This window comes from Sus scrofa, chromosome 9 (genome assembly GCF_000003025.6).
Source record: "Sus scrofa isolate TJ Tabasco breed Duroc chromosome 9, Sscrofa11.1, whole genome shotgun sequence".
Lineage (NCBI taxonomy): Eukaryota > Metazoa > Chordata > Mammalia > Artiodactyla > Suidae > Sus > Sus scrofa.
In genome coordinates this window covers 49496737-49519248 of record NC_010451.4, presented here as the reverse complement: position 1 = coordinate 49519248, position 22512 = coordinate 49496737, and the positions used below count along the sequence as shown (strand labels likewise).

At 43.5% G+C, this 22512-nt stretch overlaps 1 protein-coding gene across 7 annotated transcripts in view; it reads left to right on the top strand.

Moving 5' to 3' along the window:
• LOC102164776 overlaps positions 1-22512 on the top strand; it is a 341561-nt gene that overhangs the window by 4409 nt on the left and 314640 nt on the right. Inside the window, exon 2 of one of the 7 annotated variants that reach the window (XR_002335701.1) lies at positions 11746-11880. The exons of the other annotated variants lie outside the window; for them this stretch is intronic. The gene's annotated coding sequence lies outside the window, so the exon portion shown is untranslated. The remainder of the gene's footprint in view (positions 1-11745; positions 11881-22512) is intronic. 7 annotated transcript variants of the gene reach the window in all.

Below are 22512 nucleotides of genomic sequence, written 5' to 3'. Positions count from 1 at the left end.
AGCCGCTGGCCTATGCCACAGCAACGTGGGATCTGAGCTGCATCTATGACCTACGCCACAGCTCACGGCAACACCAGGTCCTTAACCCGTTGAGCAAGGCCAGGGATTGAACCCAAGTCCTCACAGATACTAGTTGTGTTAGTTAACCACTGAGCCATGACGGGAACTACTGCGTTCCAAATCTTAATAGCAACAACTCTTTATTTACAAAACACTTTCAAATTCATAAAGTGTAACTTGTTAAAGTGTGTAATGCAGGAATGATCCCCATTAAATAAATGATGCAGAGAGGTTCAAGGACTTGTTTGTGGTCCCCCCAGCTTGTAGGTGATGGGGATGGCTCTTGGGATTTAAAGGTCCAGCTCTTTTTTTTTTTTTTTTTTTGTCTTTTGTCTTTTTTGTTGTTGTTGTTATTGTTGCTATTTCTTGGGCCGCTCCCACTGCATATGGAGGTTCCCAGGCTAGGGGTTGAATCGGAGCTGTAGCCACCGGCCTACGCCAGAGCCACAGCAACGCGGGATCCGAGCCGCGTCTGCAACCTACACCACAGCTCACGGCAACGCCGGATCGTTAACCCACTGAGCAAGGGCAGGGATCGAACCCGCAACCTCATGGTTCCTAGTCGGATTCGTTAACCACTGCGCCACGACGGGAACTCCGGTCCAGCTCTTTTATTACACTTTTTGAATTGGAATAATTCCACCAATCATGACTTCCCTCCCTCTTTTCCTTCTCCCTTCTTCCTCTTTATTCATTCCTTTGCGTAGCGAATATTATGCACCATTTGTGTGCACTGTGTTAATTTCTGGGGATAAAATAACAAGCAAACTAGTCCTAGGTATGGCATCAATGGAGGTAACAATCTTGGGCTCAACTTGACATCCTTCTCAACAATACACAGCGTGCAGGCTGGTAAATGTTTGGTAACTCCTGTTATGCTAGGATGGAGATGGTAGAATGAAACGCTTCCCGGTGCTTTGACAGAGTTCTGAGCCCTCAGATTTTTTTCTGAAGCTAATTGGGGGGGAGGGGATTTAATTCACTTTGTTTAGCTCTTAAGCGCTCTTCCCTCTGGTAGTGAATTGCTTAATGGTGGATGCTTTGATGCTGGCAGGTACTTTCAGTAGAATGTGACTGCTATTGCCCTCTCCTACAACCTGCACTGTTGTGTGGGCTGAAACCAATTAGACCTAAATTAATTAGCAAGAAAATGATGGGCCCACTTGCTGAGCTGTTCACAATACCATGCAAAGAAGGAGGAACAGTGTTTGAAGGATGCTGTGTGTTTCTGCTCAACCCTAATGATTGAAGTATTTCCAAATATGGAAGTTAAGTTTAAGCCATTTTGGGATTAAGTGGTCTACTTCTTTTAACCCATGGAAGTCCTTTATTTAAAGGCAAGTTAGGAAGCTATAAAAGAACTCCTTATGGGTCCTAGGACTTTTGAGATGCTTTGGGATCAATTTGGAAGATATGTGGAATCATTATGTGATTAGACTTTATACGGCCCAAAGCAGCTGAGGAAATTGGTGGCAGAAAAACGATTGAGAACCCATATTCCAAAGCAGTATGTGGGCTACAGGTAAGTAAGCTTTCTTTTAAAGGACGAACTCTGTATTCTCTGTTCATCTGGTCTGATATCTCTTCCGCTGCTTATTCCTTAAATTAGAGCCTTCCTGGGGCTCCAGTCTCAACTGGGGGCTCCTCCAGGACCATCTCATCTTTTCCCCTGATTGTAAATGCCACCTCTGCTTGGACCACTTCCAAGGCTAGGCTTCCATTCAGATGCTTACCTTGAATTCTGCTGCTCAGTGTTTTATTTGCTATCCCACTAGCCCCTCAAACAGTTGTTTCTAGAACCTAACCTCTTATCTTGACCAGCCAGCTGTTCACCCAAGCTGGAAACCTGGGAGTCATTCTCTACCTCTTTCCTCATCCAGGATATTGAGCTCTGTTCATCTTACATTTTAAGTACAATTCTCAGTGCTATCCTTGTATACTTCTTTCCAGCCCTTGTTCCAACCAGGTGCTTGCTCCTCCGGCCCTAGGCTTGTTCTTCTCTTCTGCCTTGATGGCTCCCAGTCCTTTGTCATCCCTTAAGTGGTGGTTTTTCCTAAGCTTCTGCTTCAGGATCCATCTCTTTGAATCCTAAATTGTGCCAGAGTGATTTCAGCCATTTCAAAGTTTCAGCTACCATTTCATGCTGATAGTTCACAAATGTATGTTGCCAGCTGCAGATTCTCTGAGCTCCAGGTGCATACGTCCAGTGACAAGCCAGGCAGCCCCGCATGGGTATTCCACAGGCATCTCAAACTTGGGTGTGTCCACACACAAGTTCATTATCTTCCTCCACAAACCTGCTCTCCTGCTGTGAATGCATCCGTGTGCATTCAGTCACGCAAGTTAAATGTCTAATCATTGTCACTGACTTCTTGCTCTCCTTTATTTCGTCATATGCTTCTCCCTGTTTCCAAGGACAGTTGAGTCCTGATTTTCTCTTACCATGGCTACCGTTTAAGTAGAGGGCACCATCATCTCTTTGCTGAATTAGTACAAAAGTCTTTTCTGTGATGATCTTGCGTATTATTTTTTAATTTTGCAATTAGTATTCCACAGAGCTAGGTCTTTCTCCAGTGCCGATTGGATAATGCTCTTCTCAAACTTTAAAATATTCATGGTTCTGCAAAACTTTGAGGATAAAGCCTTAAACCTTACTTTGGCTTGGCAAAACCCTTCAGGATCTGCTCTTGAAATAATCTTGTCTCCCCTTATTTTCTTTCTGCTTTGCTGGAATTGCTCCGGCTATGCTGAACTTCTTACTACTCTTCCAAATGGTGCAGTGTTGTCACCTGTGTCTGGTTGCAGACATTGTCAGTGCCTTTTTGTCTTTCAGACTTTAACTTAGGTGGCACTTCCTGGTCCATCAGGAAGCCTTTCTGTATTTATATGTACTGTAAATGCCAGTGTACTTGGCTGTCTTCCTCTCTAGACCAGAAGCTCCTTGAGTGTGGACCTAGGTATTGTTCATTGCTGTGCCTCCAGACAGTTTTTTTCCCCCTCTATGGACAGAGTTGATTTGGCGTTGGAATGAAGTCCTGTATGTTCTTCTCTTAGCCTCAACCTTTTCTAGAGTGTCATCCATACTGCTCCTGGTTGATCTTGCTGAAATGCAGATATCACTGTGCTGCTTTGCTTAAATCTTTGAGCAGCTCCCCATTGCTACTGGAGAAAAGATGGGCCATGCTCTTTGTCATGAGCCCCTGGTGTTTTTGCTTCTCATTCACATCCATTAACTCTGTTCTTAGTAGATTTTTTTTTTTTTTTTTTTTTTTTTTTTTTGCCTTTTCTAGGGCTGCTCCTGAGGCACATGGAGGTTCCCAGGCTAGGGGTCTAGTCAGAGCTGTTGCTGCCAGCCTACGCCACGGCCACAGCAACGTGGGATCTGAGCTGTGTCTGAGACCTACACCACAGCTCACGGCAATGCTGGATCCTTAACCCACTGAGCAAGGCCAGGGATTGAACCCACAACCTCATTGTTTCTAGTCAGATTTGTTAACCACTGTGCCACGATGGGAACCCCCATGCTCTTAGTAGAATTTTAATTTCTCCCCAATCTCAGACTCTGGGGCTGGGGTGAGCGTTAAGTCCATCTTGGCCTTCAGGGTAGAACATGTGATCCAGGCCTAAGACAATCATGATCATGCTCTTGTACACAGTGGCTAGTCCAGGAAAGTCCATTAGGGACAATGAGAATTTGGCTAGAATTTGGGGGAAAGTGACTCTTAGGTTTTGGTATCCCGTGAAGCCTAGGACTGAGGCCATGGCAACAGAAGGTAAGGCCTATGTATGGAGAAAACTCAGTCTTGATTGTTTTATCCTTAACTGTTCTGAATTGCTGCAGGTGCCAGAGATGCAGCAGTGAACAGATAGACAAAAACTGTTTTCAAGGGAGTGTCACAAGAGACCTCACTAAGCCTTATAAACCAATGCCATAACTTTAAATCTGTCATCTTTTTCCAGCTGGAGCCTAATTCAGTCCTGATCATGCTGAACCTGAATCCCTTATTCCTTATTGCAGTAGCCCTCTACCTCTGAAATCATAAACTTTAATCTTCTACTGTCAGGCCAGTCTTTTATCCTTCTAGTCCCCCCACAAAAGCCTCTAATCTTTCCTGTGGTAGCCATTTCATCACACACCCATTACCATAGTGGCTCTACTTTTCCCCTTGAGATCAACCCAGATGTTGAAGATAGCACTTCATCCCTTTTCCAATGACCTCATTTCCTTTGCCAGGTTAGTTCTTCTCTGTCCTGCTCTCAAATAGCCTCAGTGATGTAGCAACAGGACCACGTGCCATCTATAGACCCTATATCTGCTTTTTAGAGCATCTCCAAGTGCTGTTTGCTCTTTCTTATTGCCTGGAATCTTGGTGTCTCTAGTCAGCAATTTTCTGCATTTCTTTTAGCGACTCTTTCAGCGCCTGATTTTTTTTTTTTTTTTTAAACATGAGGCCTCTACATGGTCATCTAACTCTAATCTTACTTAATAAAGATGCTAAGAACTTGCTATATAAATAGGCACTATCTCTGAGGAGAGTCAGACTGAGTAAGAAGGTAGATGGTGATCTCAAATATGGTGTTAGACTAGGGAGGAGGTGACAGGGTGCTGAGCCAAAGGCACATAACCTGGAGATATAAACCATTGGGAGGGAGGTTAGAGAAGACTTTCTTAAGGAGGTGACACTTAATATCAAAGGAAACACTGGCTCCCTGAGGGGAGGAACAGGTCCAAAGTCTAGGATGGCTGGAAGGTAGATCTGTGGCCTGAAATAAAGCTGGGGAAGGCCACGCCTCCTCTCACTCACTGATTGTAATAGTCACTCAAATAGCTATTGAATGCTCACCCCGTGCCTGACTCCCTTGTCTGTGCCAGAGATTGGGGATTTAGGATGGATGCTGGCTGTCAAGGGCCTGCTCCTGTTGAACCTACAGTTTCTATACGCTGTGTCCTAACTCCCACTTGGCTTTGGCAGCCTTGCTGTTTTTGCTCCAGGGCTTTCTCTGGCAGCTGGAGCAGTTCTGCCTCTGTCTAGGGTAGCCCAGAAGTGCAGGGGGAAAAAAAATCCCTTCTTCCCTGCTCCCCAGCCTCCCTCCCAGAGGGACCTATAAGCATACGTAGAGAGTAAAAACCCCAGCTTCTTGACCCTTGGGTGGGAAATCTCTGATGTGTAGCTTCCATACGAACTACAGTTCCTGGTGGGATTACACATGAGTCACCCATAGTGGTCAACTGCTGACTCCTGATGGTCTTCCTTCCCCACAGTTTCCTTGAGTTGCCTCCCCAGTGACCTCTTGATGTGCACATCCTGATCTCAGGGTTAGCGCTTAAGAAATCCAGATGAAGACAGTGGTGAATAGAAGTATGAGACTTGTGTCTTCCTGGCACTTATATCCTGTAGACAATGCAGACAATAATGGAGACAAAACCAAGGTGTTAGCTAGAATCTATGGGGTGATTAAAGTAAAAGAGTAATAGAAGGTGACAAGCATGGCCAGAAGACAGGTGGGGAGGTGGCCACGTGGATGGGCATTCGAGGCCGCTGAGACTCTGCATTCTTGTCTCTTTCCTGCATGGTACTGCTGTGCCAGCTCTTACTGTCTGAAGATGCCGTCTTCTTAGGCTCCAGTGATACTCATCTCCCATGGTTTGTCTTCTGACCTTGGTGATGACACCCAAATCCCCTCTATGAACTTTTCCCTTCATCCACCCAAAATCCTAAGTGTCAGATGTCCCTGGAGACTTTCCTTATTCCTCCTTCATTGTCTATGATGGCTTTAGCCAGCACCTCGAGATGATGAAATGAACACCCCCAAAGCCATTTTAATCTTTTTCTCTCCCCGGACTGGTTTTCATGTTAAATTGTTTGTGTCAGGGAATGGCATCACTGGCGTCATCTGATCAGCTGGTACTTAAAAAAGAATTTTTTTTTTCTTCCGTCTTTGTAGGGCTGCACCCGCAGCATACGGAGTTTCCCAGGCTAGGGGTCAGATTGGAGCCATAGCTGCCGGGCTACACCACAGCCAAAGCCCGACAGATCTGAGCCTTGTCTGCAACCTACACCACAGCTCATGGCAATGCTGGATCCTTGACCCACTGAGTGATGCCAGGGATCAAACCTGCGTCCTCATGGATACTAGCTGTATTCGTAACCCACGGAGCCACAGTGAGACACCCCCCCCCCAAAAGAGCTACCTTCTTAACTTCTGTCCCTTCATTTCCTTTTTCACTGTTGAGCAGTGTTGAGGACAGCGTGAAAAACTCTTTCCTGGATTATTACTACAGCTTGGAAACAAACCTCTACCTCCCCTACCAATCCAGCCTCTAGATGGCAGCCCATAATGGGTGGGAAGTTCACATTTACCCATGTCAGTGTTGCACTTGGAAGTATTCACGGGCTTCTTTTCACTTCACATCAAGTTCGAGGTCTTTAACGTCATGATCAAGATGCTGCACAGTCTTGTTGCCTCCCTTCCCAGGCTCCTCCTCAGTGCTTTCACCTCACACTCTTTGTGTCTCTGTCATTCTGTATGCTGCTTGCTTCTATACTTTGATGCCTGGTTAATTTTTATTGGAGTACAGTTGACTTAGTGTTGTATTAGTTTCAAGTGTGGAGCACAGGGAATCAGTTACACATGCACATACATATGTCAATTCTTTTTTTCCTATATAGGTTACTACAGAATATTTAGATTTCCCTGTACTATATAGTAGGTCCTTGTCATCTATTTTGTATATACTGTGTATATTTTTATCTTATCCTCTCAATTTATCCCTCCCCTGCCATGGTTCAAATCATAAATTTGATTTTGAAATCTGAGTTTATTTCTGTTTTAGAAAGAAGTTCTTCTGTATCTTTTGAAAGCAATTCCACATGTAAGTGATATCATAGGGCATTTGTCTTTTCTGATTTTTTTTTTTCCATTTAGTATGATAATCTTTAGGTCCATCCATGTTGCTGCAAATAGATGTCTGGCTTGTTCTTGATGCAGGTTTATTCTGCAGAAGTCAGCCAGAGCATCACCACTCATAATATATCTTGACCCTCCAAAACAGGAGACTCATCTCCTCTGAATGCCCTCAGCTCCCCGTGCATGGGACTATTTACATATCTATAGTGCATTGTCATAGTTTCGTGCTTTGCTTATTTGTGTCACCAACCTCTAAGCTCCTTAAAAGCAGGTAATTGGTTATTTATGTCTCTCAGTGCCCAATACAAGTAGATGTGCAGTCAACCTTCGTCAAATGAATTAATAGTGTAGCTTACGCCATGCGTAGGTCTGGGATAACATCTGACCCAGCCTTGACTATTTTCCCAAAATCATACTATGAAAAATTGTGTTTGACATAGAAATGGAAATTGTTTGTAAAGATCACTCACCCTGTTCCTTAAACCACCTAGACCTTTGTCTGCTCTGTGACAGGATGCTTCAAGAACAAAGATACCTTCCCATTAACTAGTCCATTACCTGTACTTGTAGTTTATAACAGAGGGAGCTGTGGTTTAATCTCTGGATCCATGTTACTTTTGTTCCATTTATGTGCTTATAGTCTTAGCAGAATGGCCGGGATGAGTTAGTCATTCTTGGCCATGTTTTTGAAATTATGCTTTCATTCTCTTTATCGCAGACAAGTCTGTGGGGGTGACCCATGAAAAACAAATTGGAAAAATAGGTAATTTCTATTATACTTCCTATTTATTTTCGATCTGTATTAGCAAGGTATTTTCCATATTCGTCAGTCACACAAAGCCCTGCCTTTTTGTGCAGGTAGGTCCTTCAAGTACTTAAGTGCTTATGACTATACTTTGAATGTAGTATCTATTATTTAACCTGTCCAACAACCCTATGAAGATTTAGCACATGGAAACATAATGTGGTAATCCTACCCAAGAGAAGGTATGATAAATTTGGGCAACTGATAGTAGTAGTGTTGCTTTCAATGCAGATTGTTGGGGAGGGGGGTGGAGGTGGGGAGAGATAGTAAAACTAAAGTTAAGTAGAGGCTGCGTCTTTTTTAAGACCTGCTCATGGCACGAGGCTGTGTCTTTTTTTCCCTTCAGGGCTGCACCTTTGGCATGTGGAAGTTCCCAGGCTAGAGGTCTAATTGGAGCTGTGGCTGCTGGCCTGCACCACAGCAACGCCAGATCCAAGCCACGTCTGTGACCCACACTGCAGTTTGCAGCAATGCCCATCCTTAACGCACTGTTAAGATGCCAAGGATTGACCTTGCATCTTAATGGATACTGGTCGGGTTCTTAACCTGCTGAGCAGCACGGGGGAACTCTGAGGCTGTGTCTTGTGGTCCTTGTGCACCATGTCCAGGAATCTGGGCTTTACCCCAGAAGAAATGGAATGTCATTGGTGGTGATCTTATTAGATGTGTGCTTTATAACAATAGCTCTGGCTGCGCAGTGGAGAATGGACAGAGAATCATAAAAATGGAGGAGAGAGACCAGTTAGGATAATCTTGTAATCTAAGTAAATCACAGTGGTGGCCTGAATAAGGGCGGTGGACCACACAGTCTGGAGACCTTTAGGAAAAGGAATGCAAGATTGTATAGCAAGCCAAACAGAGCTCAGGACAAAGCTCTCTGCTGTAAATTAAAGTGACCTTAGGCAATTTAGGCGACTTTGTTAAATCTGTAAATGGCCATAACCGTAGCCATCTCATGGAGCTCATGAAGATTAAGGTAATGGATGTTGTGGTAGCCAGAATACCGGTCCCCAGGAGAGCTCCATGTCACAATGCCCAGAACTTGTGAATGTGTTACTGTCTAGGGCAGAAGAGACTTTGCAGATGTGAAAGTTAAGGACCCTGAGGTGAGCTTTTTCCTGGATCATCTCAGGGGTCTCAGTCTAATCGCCTAAGTCCTTAAAGTGGAACCATCTCCTGGATGTAGACAGATATGTGACAATGGAGGTGGGTCAGAGATGTGATGATGATGTTTCTGAAGATGGAGGAAGGGCCATGAGCCAAAGGATGTCGGCTTCGAGAGGTTGGTGAAGACAAAGAAGTGGATGCTCCCATAGAAAGGAATGCAGCACCACCAACACTTTGAGTTGACTCTAGTGGGACTTGTGTTGGACTTCTAACCTATAGAAATATAAGAGAATACAGTAAACCTTCAGTGTTGGAGCAATTTGTTACAGCAGCAATAGAAAACTCATGCATGTGTGGAGGGCTCAGCCTGGCACTGCATGCAGCAGTCACTGCTTACAGGGACTCACTCAGACATGGTAACTGACTAGATGTGGGGGAGAAGAAGAATGCAGAATTAGGGAGAGAGTTTGGGTTTTGTCATAACCTACAATGGAAAATAATATGAAAAAAAAATAACTGAATTACTTTCATCACTTTGCTGTACACCTGAAACTAACACAATATTGTAAATCAACCATAATTTAAAAACAGAGTGCTTGGAAATCCATGCTCTTGCCATGGTTTAATTTGGGAAAAGTAGTATTCTGGGGATCAGAGATTCAAATGGACATGTTCTCCAGGTGGTTGGATGTAGGCTCTGCACCTTGGGTCTGGTCTGTAGGTTTGTATTTTAGAGTTACCGTCACAAAGTGAATGACTTTGCTTCACATCTTCTCCAGTCCATGGTTCTTCAGCTTGACTTCTGGGGCCTCTTGGTTCCTTGAGGCCACAGAGGCCATACTTATGTCTTGGTCAACAACAAGTTTTGGTTGAAGTCAGTGTCTTAAATGTGGCCGTTGACCCAGGGGGATTCTGAAATTGGATGTTTAATCCTTTTTCTTGAGGCAGCAAATTCCAACTAGTGGGTTATTTCCCATGTGGAAAAGCAGGGCCAGGCTATGGATTTTGGTGCTAACTTGAGGTGGCTGATGCCAAGTGGTTGCTCAGCTGGATTTTTAAGGTATTGAATGTGCCTCTCAACTACTATCCATGAGGTATTTCCCCCCTCCTTTCTCTTACCACCTATCTTCTTGCAGCCTGGATCTGCAGTACCGTTGCCTTGTCTTGTATGTCAGAATACCTGTGTGACTCCCATAAGTGACTCTGTCGTGAAGATTTCTTAGCTTACCATCTCTAACACCAGCAACAACAACATGGCGTAGGAACTCAGACCTCCATACTGACCTTATTTCAAGTTGAGAAAAGCCAGGTACTGTCAGGCCAGTGAACAAGCAAAGATCTGCATGTTCCAACCACAGAATCATGGGCACAAGCTCTCCAGTATTGCCGAGGCTTTTTCCGGGTCCTGAGTCCTCTAGCAGAACTGCTTGAGGGGTAAGAGTATCCATGAAGGCTTTGGAGGTTTGTGATGGTTCATAATCCGTCACAAGACAGAGCATGTTATCATCACAACCGCTCCCACCTACCTGAGGTTTGCCATTTGCTTCATCCTGTGCATGGATGATTACTCCCCACAATTTAGTGAGAAGGGTATTGTTATTTTTATCCTTGCATATTAGGCGGAGAAATTGAATCTTGATTTGAGTAAATTGCCCAAGCGAATAAAATGGCACAGCTCGAATTTAAATATTTTCGTTAGTTTCCAGAATGAATATTCTTTCTAAAGTACATGTTAGCAAAGTGAAAGGATGAAGGACAAAGGCTGGGAAGATAACGATACTTGCTGGTTCTCCAGCCTAGGCCACAGTGTCTCTGGGAACTTTATGAAGTTCCCCCCGCTCCAGGTTTGCATATTTGTTCTTCAAGCCAGTAACGATGATCGAGTGCCGACCATGCCAGGTGCTGTGCTAGCTGAGCACGTTGGGTGTGTTACTGTTGAGGAGCTCATTCTCTCTTCAAGTGGCTGCTGCGTAAGCAGATGGACCTTTTAAGGCAGCTTGAGTGGGCCCTCTGTGTTGTGCTGAGTGTCCAGACAGAGGGAGGCAGCTTGCCAGGGGGACTTGGATGGAGAGCCATGATGCCCCTCTTCATTGTGTGGTCTGCTTCCCCAGGAGAGGCCCTGTTCTGGGTTGCTTGTGGTCCTTCATCTGCCTGCAGGAGGTCTCTGGGGCCCACACGCAAAAATGCATGGATGCACAGTTACAAGGTTGCAAGATTTCCCTTCTCATCCACTGTTACTTTCCTGCCCTGTCTGTCCTTATCTTCCCCTGTTCGGAGTAAAATGACCAGGAGGGTTGCAACAAACCCTACAACAGTCAGGATTTATTACCTGGAAGCTGAGGAACAGACCTACGACTCTGTCATCTCCCAGATGCTCAGGCCCATACTTGAACCAAGAGTGGTGCTCATTGGCCCTTCACGGGTAGGCCCTCTAGAGGGTCAGAACTGGACCTTTTAGGGCAGCTTGAGCAGGTCCGCTGCCTTGACATCAAGGCCCAGGCCTTTCAAAGCAACCAGAGCCCAGCAAGATGTGGTTCAGCAGAACCAAGCTGGACTTCTTTGTGTTTGCACTTGGACTTCCCACACTTGGAGACCTTGACTTTGCCCCTGATCACAACCACACTGGTGGCCTGTATGTTGAAACATCGTCGTCTTCTGAGTCCTGTGCCTCCCTGTCTGTTCACTCATGAGCTTTGTCTTTACCTCTCAGGCTGGGTTTGGCTGACACCCACAGTGTCTGAGTATTAGTAGTGGGCAGAAACCTGCTTTTGATCTCCTTTGGCTTATCCTCTATGCTATGACTAGCTCCTCTGTCTGTTCATTCTTTCTAAGTGTTGCTTCCATTCTCCTCGCTTCCATAGCAGATGTTATCGACACTGAGGGCTATCTTCTGATCCCAGCCTGCTTCATCATCCTGTACGCCTCTCCTGTACAATGCAGAGCCCAGGCTCCAGCTGATCTAAACTGCTGCCTGCCTCCCGTTGCAGCCCCTCCCCAACGTATGTATTCCTCCTTCCGTGTTTACTTCATGCCCCAGATATTCTTCACTCATTTTTTTTAAACTTCTTTCATCTGCCTGGCTGACTCCACTCATGCGTCAAGACCCTGACAAAGCCTCTCATGCTTGGGGCAGGGTCTCTGCCTTTTGCACGTAACCCCCGGCCTTATGCCAAGTGTGTAACTTGCACATAGTTCCTTACTACACTGCATGGTGATTCTTTGCCAGCACATTTGTAAGTGTTCTTAGGTCAGAAACCTTGCTGCCTGTTTCTTCCAGAAACCTAAGCACGATGACTGGCATTATAATAGATGTCCTGTTCCTGTTTTCTTGAATTAGCGGATCAGTACCAGCTCTGCTTGCTGTATGTTTTGAAAACAGTTCATAGTAGCTAGGAGACAATACAGAAAGTGGCAATTTCTGATATGAAACCCTTGAAAAAGAAGGATTTTACCAGGCAGTGAAGTGGAGGAGGACATGTAGAGGAAATGGCACAGGCCATTCAGGGATTGGAGAGAAATTGGATATGTATTGAAGGATGGGAAGGTTGTAGGAAATGACAGGTAGATGTGTCTGGATCTTAAAGAGCCCTGACCCTGTAGTCAGTGGAGGGGGCATTTAAGGTTGGTCAGTGGTGGAGGGACATGGTTAGATTAAATTGGCCCATAACTCTGGGGTTGTTTCTTCAATACCTTAAAAGATGCTGAGCATGGGTTTTCGGAAAAGTGGTCCCAAGAAGCTGTCGTCATCCTGCATACTAGCCTCCTGGAAGGAATAGGTTGCCCTGAGAGAGCTGGGTGCATGCATTGTGTCCTCTCTACTCGGCTGGCCGCTGGAGGTCACTGTTGTACCATAGATGTGTGTGCACAGCACAGAGCTGCCCTTTGCAGGTTGGCTTTGGCAGAGGTTGAATCCGACATCCCCTGGGCAGGTTGGAGATTCCCTAGCGCAGACATCTTTTTGTCCCCATGGAGGACGGGCCTTGTGACCTGAAAAATGTAGCTGATGAAGAACTATGTTGGAGGCGAGAGGACGAGCGGCCTGATGACCCGGTACACGGAGGGCTTAGGCCATCATCAAATACAGGGTGGTCTGGATTGCATTACCCTGCGTCTGGTGTGGGAGAGGCTGGCTGCCCCTTGGGGTCAAGGCGACTTTTCTCCTGCTGCTTTCTGGTTTGAATCTGGTTGACGTTAGGGAAGGTGACCATTGTCCTGAGGGTCCGGAGAGGTCAGGGGACACAAAATGAGCTGGCATCTTAGACTTCATCCTAGGGGAGGTCTAAAGATGGAGGGAGGCCTTCTCTGTCCTTTTGGGCTGTGACAGCAGAGCTGGTGGGGGCAGGAGGGAAATGGATACTGAGACATACTCCTCCTTAAAACACACCCACCGACCGAGGGACTCAAGGCCAAGGCCTCAACCAAGGCATCTAGCAGAAACCACAGAGAAGGAGCTGGTGTTAACAGTAGGAAACTCTTTGCCTTGCCTTTGTGTGTACTTCCTCACTCAGTTCTCATAATACCTGTGTGCAGTGGGTATTATTTTGCCTGTTGATTATTTGGAGAGAATGAGCCAACATTCAAACCTATGTCTCTCGAAACTCAAAGAGTGATGATGGTAAAACGACTACTGAGGGCACCTTCTGAGAACTTAGCCAAACTTGAAAACCTAGTTTGACTACAACGGGAACAGATTCTCTGCTATAGAATATGATAGTAACTCATTTTAACACTGGTTGAGAATAACTTAGAATAAGTCCTCATTTGTTTATAGCTTTACATGGACAGAAGCATTTCACACATTAACTAATTCAATGCTTATAATATCTTATCGCCCCAGTTATGTAGATGAAGAATCTGAGCCCCTAAGGATTTGACTTGCCAAAGAAATTACAGCTAGTTAGTGATAGATAAGGAATCAGGGCTTTTTACTCCAAATACGACACTCTTAATTTTTTTTAATTGAAGTATAGTTGATTTAAAATGTGTTAATTTCTGCTGTACAGCAAAGTGATTCCGTTAAAAATATATACACATTCTTTTTCGTATTTTCCATTATGGTTTATCATAAGATATTGAATATAGTTCCCTGTGCTATATAGTGGGACCTTGTTTTTTATCTGTTCTATATTTAATAGTTTGTATCTGCCAATCCAAACTCTGAATCCATCCTTCCCTCTTGGCAACTACAAGTCTGTTCTGTTTCATAGGTAATTTGTGTCATATTTTAATTCCATGTATAAATGATAAAATATTTGTCTTTCTGACTTGATGATCTCTAGGTCTGTCCATGTTGCTACACATGGCATTATTTCACTCTTTTTTATGGTTGTGTAATATTCCTGTGTGTGTATAATCGTACCTTCTTTATCTGTTTCTTTGGACATTTGGGTGGCTTCTGTGTCTTGACTGTTGTAAATAGTACTGCTATAAACATTGGGGTGTATGAATCTTTTCAGATTATAGTTTTGTCCAGATGTATGCCAGGAGTGAGATTGCTGGATCATATGGTAACTCTATCCTTAGTTTCCTGAGGAACCTCCCTACTGTTTTCCATAGTGGCTGCACCAGTTTATACTCTTCCAAGCAGTGGAGGAAGGTACCTTTTTCACACCCTCTCCAACATTAGTTATTTGTAGACATGTTAATGATGGCCATTCTGACTGGTACCAGGTGATACCCCATTGTAGTTTTGATGTGCAAATGCAGCTCTCTTTCCATGACACTGGAATTACACTCCTAGTTAAGTCTTGGATGATGGGAAGATGTGGTAGCACAGACTGGTTAGCAATAGAAGTCACAGGTCGTGCAGCACAACATTTTATTTTTGGAGATTAGGAAATTTCAACCCAGAAAGGTTAAGCTCTGGGATGAAAAGTGTTGTCTTCCTAAATTAGGATTCCCAGATTTAGCCAATAAAAATAGAGTACTCCTCGTGTTGATGGGATATACTTATGCTAAAAAACCCATTTGCTCTTTATCTGAAATTCAAGTTTAACTGGACTTCCTGTGTTTTATCTGGCAACTCTATCCTGAGACCAAAGAGGGAAAGCTAAACTTGCTGTTCTTTTTGGATGTCTTTTAAAATATTATTTTGGAAATCAAAATATTTAGAAAAGAGCCCCCTAAGAACACTAAAGCAGACTTTCTATGGCTTTTCCTGGCTTTGCCAACCACAGCCTCCCCAAACTGAGCTTGCCCCACAACATTGCCTGATGGGTTCACTTTAAAGGACATCCTAAGAAAAACAATTACAAAGCGGTTTGAAAACACAAAGGGCTTCAGGACAATTATGAAAGAAACCAGCCCTGTTAATCATACCAACTACTCAAGGGAAACCAAATCATGGAAAGAAATCCCCGAGGAGCATTGAGTAGAATACCCTTCCTATGTACACCTTTAATCAAGATTCAAAAGGAAGACAGCTTGTTCCCTTTGGAAACTATTATGTAATGAAATCAACCCTGCTTTGTACTCGCAGACTAATTACTGGATTTATTCTTTTTAGTTTACTTCTAGGTGTTTGGATATTTCTCGTTGATAGGCTTTATGTGACTAAAACAACAATGATAAATAACAATAATGATTTGACCTGACCGGGTGTGAGAATGGTGATTTTAGAACCAGTATTAAATATGGAGTTTCATGCTTAAGTATACTGGTATTTAAGTATCAAGAGACTTTTCTGATGTCTATTGTGTGTAATAGTATAGGTCCAAGGCTCGTAATAATAAAGCCGTGTCTATATGGTGACCCTCTGTCATTCTGTAAAGAAAAAATTGTTGGTTCTTAAAGCTGCCTGGTGATAGGGTGGGCACTAGTGCATGTTGTTTCACCTTATACAGCACAAACATTGACAAATGGCCTTTTTTGATTTCCGTGTCAGCGCTGTCTTTTCTCTTTTACCACCTTTTGGATTCACTCACCCTTTGTGCTTCCCTCTCATCACTCGTTATTTCCACCAACATTTATTGAGCACCACCTGGGAAGTGCAAACTATGTTAAGGGGAACAGGTGAAAGCAGCAGTCCTGTCCTCAACACGCTTGTTTACAGGTTTAAGGAGGGAGAAGGATCTGTAAACAGGCTGAGCAGACCAGACGTGAAAGCACAGAGAAGGCCAGTCATTCTTCCTGGGGAAGATGGAAAAGAGGGGAAACCTCAGGTCAAGCCAGAGAACAATATTTACAAGGCAGAGGCTTGCAGAAGCACCTAACAGATTTTGTGAATGACAAGTTTATGATGGATTGGAGGAAACTGAGATTGGGTAGTTGGCTGGGATCCTTGTCAAAAAGGCCATCCTACATAAAATGGGGGGATTTGGATTTAGTAGGAAATCATTGGAACTCTTGAGCAGGAGAGTGACATCAGCAGATGGACTTTAAGGAAAACAACCATGAGAAAGGCATCTGGGATAAATGGCAGTGAGAGAAGATTAAGCAGAGAGGCCAGTTAGGATGTCATGGCATCCAAAGTGGTGATTTGGGACTGGTGGAAAGCTTGGGCTGCAGGACGGAAAGGAGATGAGATGCCTACTGGTTGTATTCCATTTTTATCTTTTTGGCCATGCCCAGGGCATGCTGATGTTCTGGGCCAGGCCACAGCAGTGACAATGCCAGACCCTTAACCACTAGGCTGCCAGGGAACTCCTATTTTTATCCTTTTATTTCTTCCTATTTTCTCATTTTCAAGTCCTGCAAACTCAAAGTAGGGGTTGAGTAGGATGATACAGGTGTGCTCCAGTAGGAGGTTTCATTTGGAGACCAAAGTTGGGAAAAGTCTGAAGAGCTCTCAAGGAATGCAGTTAGAATAGTTCTGGAAATGTTAGTCCAAGCCTAACACTTTAGTTATTTTTATTAATGGTTCAAAGATGGAAACCTTGATTAAATTTGCAAATGGTAGAGAATTGAATAAAATAGTTAATACACTGGAAAAAATCAAAATTCCAAGTGCATATCTAAAATACTCAGATCAGCTATATCTGAGAAGATGAAATTTAATAGGGGTGCATGTAAAATTCTGAAATTGGATCTAAAAAGCAGTGCATAATTGCAGAATAGGGAAAATCCTAGTTTGCTAGTATGGGGAGTTTGAGGTGACAATATTGGTATGGTGTCCCGCCTCTCGAAATAAGTCACTTATTATGCTGTTTCAATAGATGTATGATAACTAGGGTAATAGCTGCTGTTTAAAAAACAAAAAACCTTCTAAATCCAAATCCCAGTGGCTTAACGTAATTGAATCTAACTCATTCGGCCAGTCAGATAGCTACATTTTGTGTTCTCCTCCACGGTGGAAACCCAGGTGCTGGGTTCCTTCCATGTGGTGGATACCATAGTTCTCCAAGCCTTGTCCTCATTGACATTTGCATCTTGCTTGAAGAGTGGAGAGGGGACCTCTGCTTCATAAAAACCTTGGCCCAAAGTTAACACATCATTTCCCCTCACATTTAATCATGGAGGGAGAGTTGGTTGGACAGTTGCTTCACAGTGACACATCAATGTTATAAAAGTAGGAAGACCTATATTGTTGACCTATTTACCATCCATGCCCCTTAGAGCATCCAGATATTCTCAGCTTTGGCCAGTGCCTAGTTTGTGGATTATTGTTCATTGAGAGCACTCCATTTTAGGAGGAAAAAGTGGTAAAATATATTTGGAAGCAATAGCAGAGACAGTGGAAAGATCTGTGACTGTTTACTCCAGAAAAGAGAAGGCCTTGGAGGGGCTCAGTGGTTATCTTCAGCTATTGGAAATCATCTTAAATATTAGTTAGGCCAGGGTTCAGTTTTTAGGCTTCTCCTTTCTCAGGTTGTGTTCTATACCAGACGGATCTCTCATATTCTTAAGGTAATTATTAGATGCTGGGTTCATGTCTCCAAGCTCAGTCTTTCTTCAGAGCTGCTGACTTGTGTGTAATTACTAACCATTCATCTTCACTGGTGTTTTAAATTAACATCAGACGAATCCAGTCTCAACCCATGGTGCTGGGTGTAGCAGTAACTGGCAGTACAAACGGTCACCTAAGTACCCAAGTTAGAAGCCAGAGTCGTCTATAGACTGCCACCTCTCCTTGACCATGTGCTTCAAATTAGCTATCCAGGGCTGTCGATTTTATTTCTTAAATGTATACATATTAGTACAGGTTGAATTCAGGTTTTTATCATTTTTTTTTTTTTCACCTGGGTAGCAACTCAAATGGTCTCACTTCTTCGCCCCTTGTTTCTCTACACTGCCACTAGAGCAACCTAACAAAAAGGTACTTGGATTTTATTAAGTCACTTGAAGGGTTTTAGGCAGGATACACAAGTCTCTTGATGAGGTTCTTGCCAATGTCTTTAGTCCCATTGCCTACTACTCACCCCTCATCTTATGCTACTTGTAGTTCTTGAATATATACCACTTTATTTCTCTTACGTGTACCTTTCCTTACATTTTTTTTCCTTTAGGGAATTACTTCTTGAGCTAATTCCTATTTGTCTTTAAAAAAAAAAACAAAACCTCTTAAGACTTCCTCTAACTCTTCAAATCTGAATACATTACCCTGTTGTGTATGTCTGAACACTCTGAGTATACCAGTACACATCTGTCTCCCACTACAGTGTGAGTTGAGTATATCCCTGTAACAAGGGCTATGCCTCGTTCATTTGTTCACTTATTGTCTAGCACCTAGTGCTGTGCCTGATGCACATGCAATAAATGTGTATTGACTTGTCATGTGGAAGAGGTGACAGATTTGGTCTCTGTATCTCAAAAGGCAAAGCCATAAAACTACTAGAGAGCAGCTTTTGGCTTTCCTTAAGTGGTAATGCATGAAATTGATAGGTGACTTTGGAAAGTAGTAGGTTTTCTCTCATTCAACGTATTCAGGTAGAGGCTAGAAGAGCCACTGGATACAAGGTATGATAGTGAAGATTTAAGCTGCCAATGGAGGGCTGGACTTAACATCCTGTAACATCCCAATAAACTGTATTACTCCATAACTTTGATGCACACTTGATGGGTTTATAAAACATGTTTTCTAATCATCTGAAATATGGAGCATAATCAGTGGTCTTAGAAAATGTTTTAAAGAGGAAACAGACATAAAGATTTGTAGGTGGAAAACCTAGTCTAAGTAAAACTATGTTCCAGTGAGCTTGGGAAAAATCAGAATCTTTTTGAATCATTCCTGATGACTCTCTCATGTCCATGCATATTAAAATAGCTGGGGGCATTAAAGAGGGGGTTTAGACCATGGTTGAGATGCTTTCATGAGCACGTGCCTTTCTATTACCTTCTGAACCCCAGATGTCTATTTGGCTTCTCATAAAGGACTCAACAGAGAACATGACTCACTGTTCGAGACTTCATGAATATTGTTTAGTGGGCTTTGAACTATTGCATCGATTTTTTTTGCAACTTTTTAAAACAATTGGGCCATTAGGAGTTTCCCTCGTGGCTCAGCAGTAACAAACCTGACTGATAGCCATGAAGACTCAGGTTTGATCCCTGGCCTCACTCAGTGGGTTAGGGATCCAGTGTTGCTATGAGCTGTGGTGTAGGTTGTAGACTGAGCTTGAATCTGGTGTTGAATCTGGTGGCTGTGGTGTAGGCTGGCAGCTGCAGCTCCGATTTGACCCCTAGCTTGGGAGCTTCCATATGCCATGGGTGTGGCCCTAAAAAACAAACAAAAACCCTCCATTTAAAAAAAAAGAAAAAAATTGGAATCTTAACATTGTGACTCCAAATTGCAAATCTCTTGGTCCAGCTTTCCTGGGGGCATTGTTCAGAATGGAGCTAGCATTAGGCAAATAAAGCTTTCTTTGTTTTTTGCTTTTTTTGAGGGCCGTACCTGAGGCATGTAGCGGTTCCCATGTTAGGGGTCAAAATGGAACTGTAGCTGCTGGCCTCCACCACAGCCACAGCAATGCTGGATCCGTGCCATGTCTGTCATCTACGCCACAGCTCATAGCAATGCTGGATCCTTAACTCACTGAGCGAGGCCAGGGATCAAACCCACAACCTCATGGTTACTAGTCAGATTCGTTTCTGCTGCACCACAATGGGAACTCTAAATAAAGCTTTCTTTTGACAGAGTTTTCTTCTTTAATCTCCTGGGGCAAACTTTACCTTCAGAAACTGAAACTCAAGGAGAAATACAACTTTTGAATATCTGACCTTTAAGCCCACCAGAAAACTTCATTCTCATAATGTGCAGGGGACTTGTTCTATCATTTCTTTGTTCTATCATTTCTTTAAGAAAGATTATCCCATTGTGTCACAATAGGATGAGCATGCCCTTTTCTCTCTCTCTCTCTCTCTCTTTTTTTTTTTTTTTTTTTTTTTTTTAGGGCCGCACCTCTGGCATATGGAAGTTTCTGGGCTAGGTTTTGAATTGGAGCTGCAGCTGCCAACTATGCCACAGCAACTTGGGATCTGAGCCATGTCTGCAACCTACACTACAGCTCATGGCAACGCCAGGTCCTCCTAAACCCACTGAGCAAGGCGAGGGATCGAACCCCTATCCTCATGGATACTCATCAAGTTCGTTACCACTGAGCCACAACAGGAATTGTGAGCATATCCTTTTATACCTTCCTTGCATGAAAAACAACGTTAGGGTTTTACAAATGGGTATAAGCTCTTTGAGAGGAGACACATTCCTATTTAAGAAAGTTATGAGCAGTGGAAAGACAGTGGATTTGGAATTAGGTACCGGCATTTTAACTCCAGGCCTGGCTATTGTTGTTTAGGGGCTCTGCCCACCCACAGAATGAGGTCTTTGGACAAAACAGCCTCTGGCTCCCTATTCTGCTAATAATCTATGTTCTGAGATGTAAGATGGTAGCTCCCAAATGCTCACTACAGTGCTTGCTAATTGGATTTGACCAAATTAAACGTAAGACACCAGGTTTAGGTCACTTTCTTCATTTAAGTCCAGGATCCTCCACTGTACTGTGTACAAGGAACACTCCTCAGAAATAATGACGCCATTAACCCTGGATTCCCTTTCATGGATACTCCCCACCCCCATACAAGCACTGCTTATTAATAATGGTTAAATATAAGCATGGGACTCTGTTCATAGCAATTACTCTCAAAATTTCCCCTCTTTCCATAGTACCTTCCTATTCCAGTTTATCCCACAAACCACCAAAAGTTGAATTTTCCTACGGATTTTCTTTCATTCAGCTGCTCAGAAATGCATATGAGCTCTTCATTGGTTATGGAATAAAATCCACATTTCTATATATGCAATTCAGGGCTCCATATTCTGGGTTCACTGTTTCCAAGTTTGTCAGCTGAACACATTCTTGTGTGTAAAACCTCTGTTCCCAGCAGACTGAAAGCTTCGTTGTTGCTCTAGGGTGGCGAGATGAGTTGCTTTCCTACCTACATACTTTTCTTTATACTAGTCCCTCTGCTCAGACCTCCCCCTTCTTATTTGATGCAACAGAAGTTCTTCCCCTTTTTTTTTTTTTTCTTTTTGTCTTCTTGGCATTTTCTTGGGCCGCTCTCATGGCATATGGAGGTTCCCAGGATAGGGGTCGAATCGGAGCTGTAGCCGCCAGCCTACGCCAGAGCCACAGCAACGCGGGATCCGAGCCGAGTCTGCAACCTACACCACAGCTCACGGCAACGCCGGATCGTTAACCCACTGAGCAAGGCCAGGGACTGAACCCGCAACCTCATGGTTCCTAGACGGATTCGTTAACCACTGCGCCACGACGGGAACTCCTCTTCCCATTTTTATAGTCTGCTTAAAGCCATTCCTCCGTCCTGCCAAGTTCACCATAGCCCCCGCCCACCCCATGAGTACTCTCAACTGCTGCATAGATATTGTAGTCAGTGTACCATCAACATTTAGTGGGATGTGCTTTGGATAATGTGGTACTCAGCAGGCATTGCCTACTAGTGCTAGGATGTGTTTTATTTTCCCACCACCTAGATTAAAATCTCCTTGAAAGCAGGCATGGGGTCTTACCCATATTTGAATCCTTATTGCTGACTCTTTTATCAGCAATAATATTCTTATATTGTTCAAGCTATCATTAAGGTATTGACTATATAATTAAATAGCTTTCCACATTTTTGTTGTTATAGGCAAGCTGTGAGTTTCTTGATTTAAAAAAAAAAAAAAAAAAAAAGTCCCCTCTGCCCATGGTGGCTAGCCCCTGTTGCCTGGCCTTGGCACTTGATAGACACTCAAGAAATATTTGAGAGAATGAAGGCAGTCCTATTTGACTTGGCTAGAAAGCTGACTCTGTAAGAAGTTGATGAATTGAACTGCTTTATGATCAATCTAAAACATAGAAGGTGATTGCCTCTGAAAATGGGATGCGTCTTTTTTTGTTTCTTGGCATTTTTCCTATTAGGAGTGGAACTTGAGTAGATTAAACAGGACTTGATCTTGAATCCACAAATGACACCAAGCCTGAAATGATGCTGAGGTTGGAAGTGATTTAGTTCACTTGAATTTTAGCTGGGGGATAATGTTTTCCTTCTGGGAAGAGAAATGCTAATGAAAAAATCACCTCCTGACTACAACTCAGAAGTAACAGGAATCTGGCCAGAAATATGATCTTATGAAAACTCTCCAAGCAAAGCATCTTACACTCATGTCTATGCCTTTGGATTGACATTCTGGTGTTTGC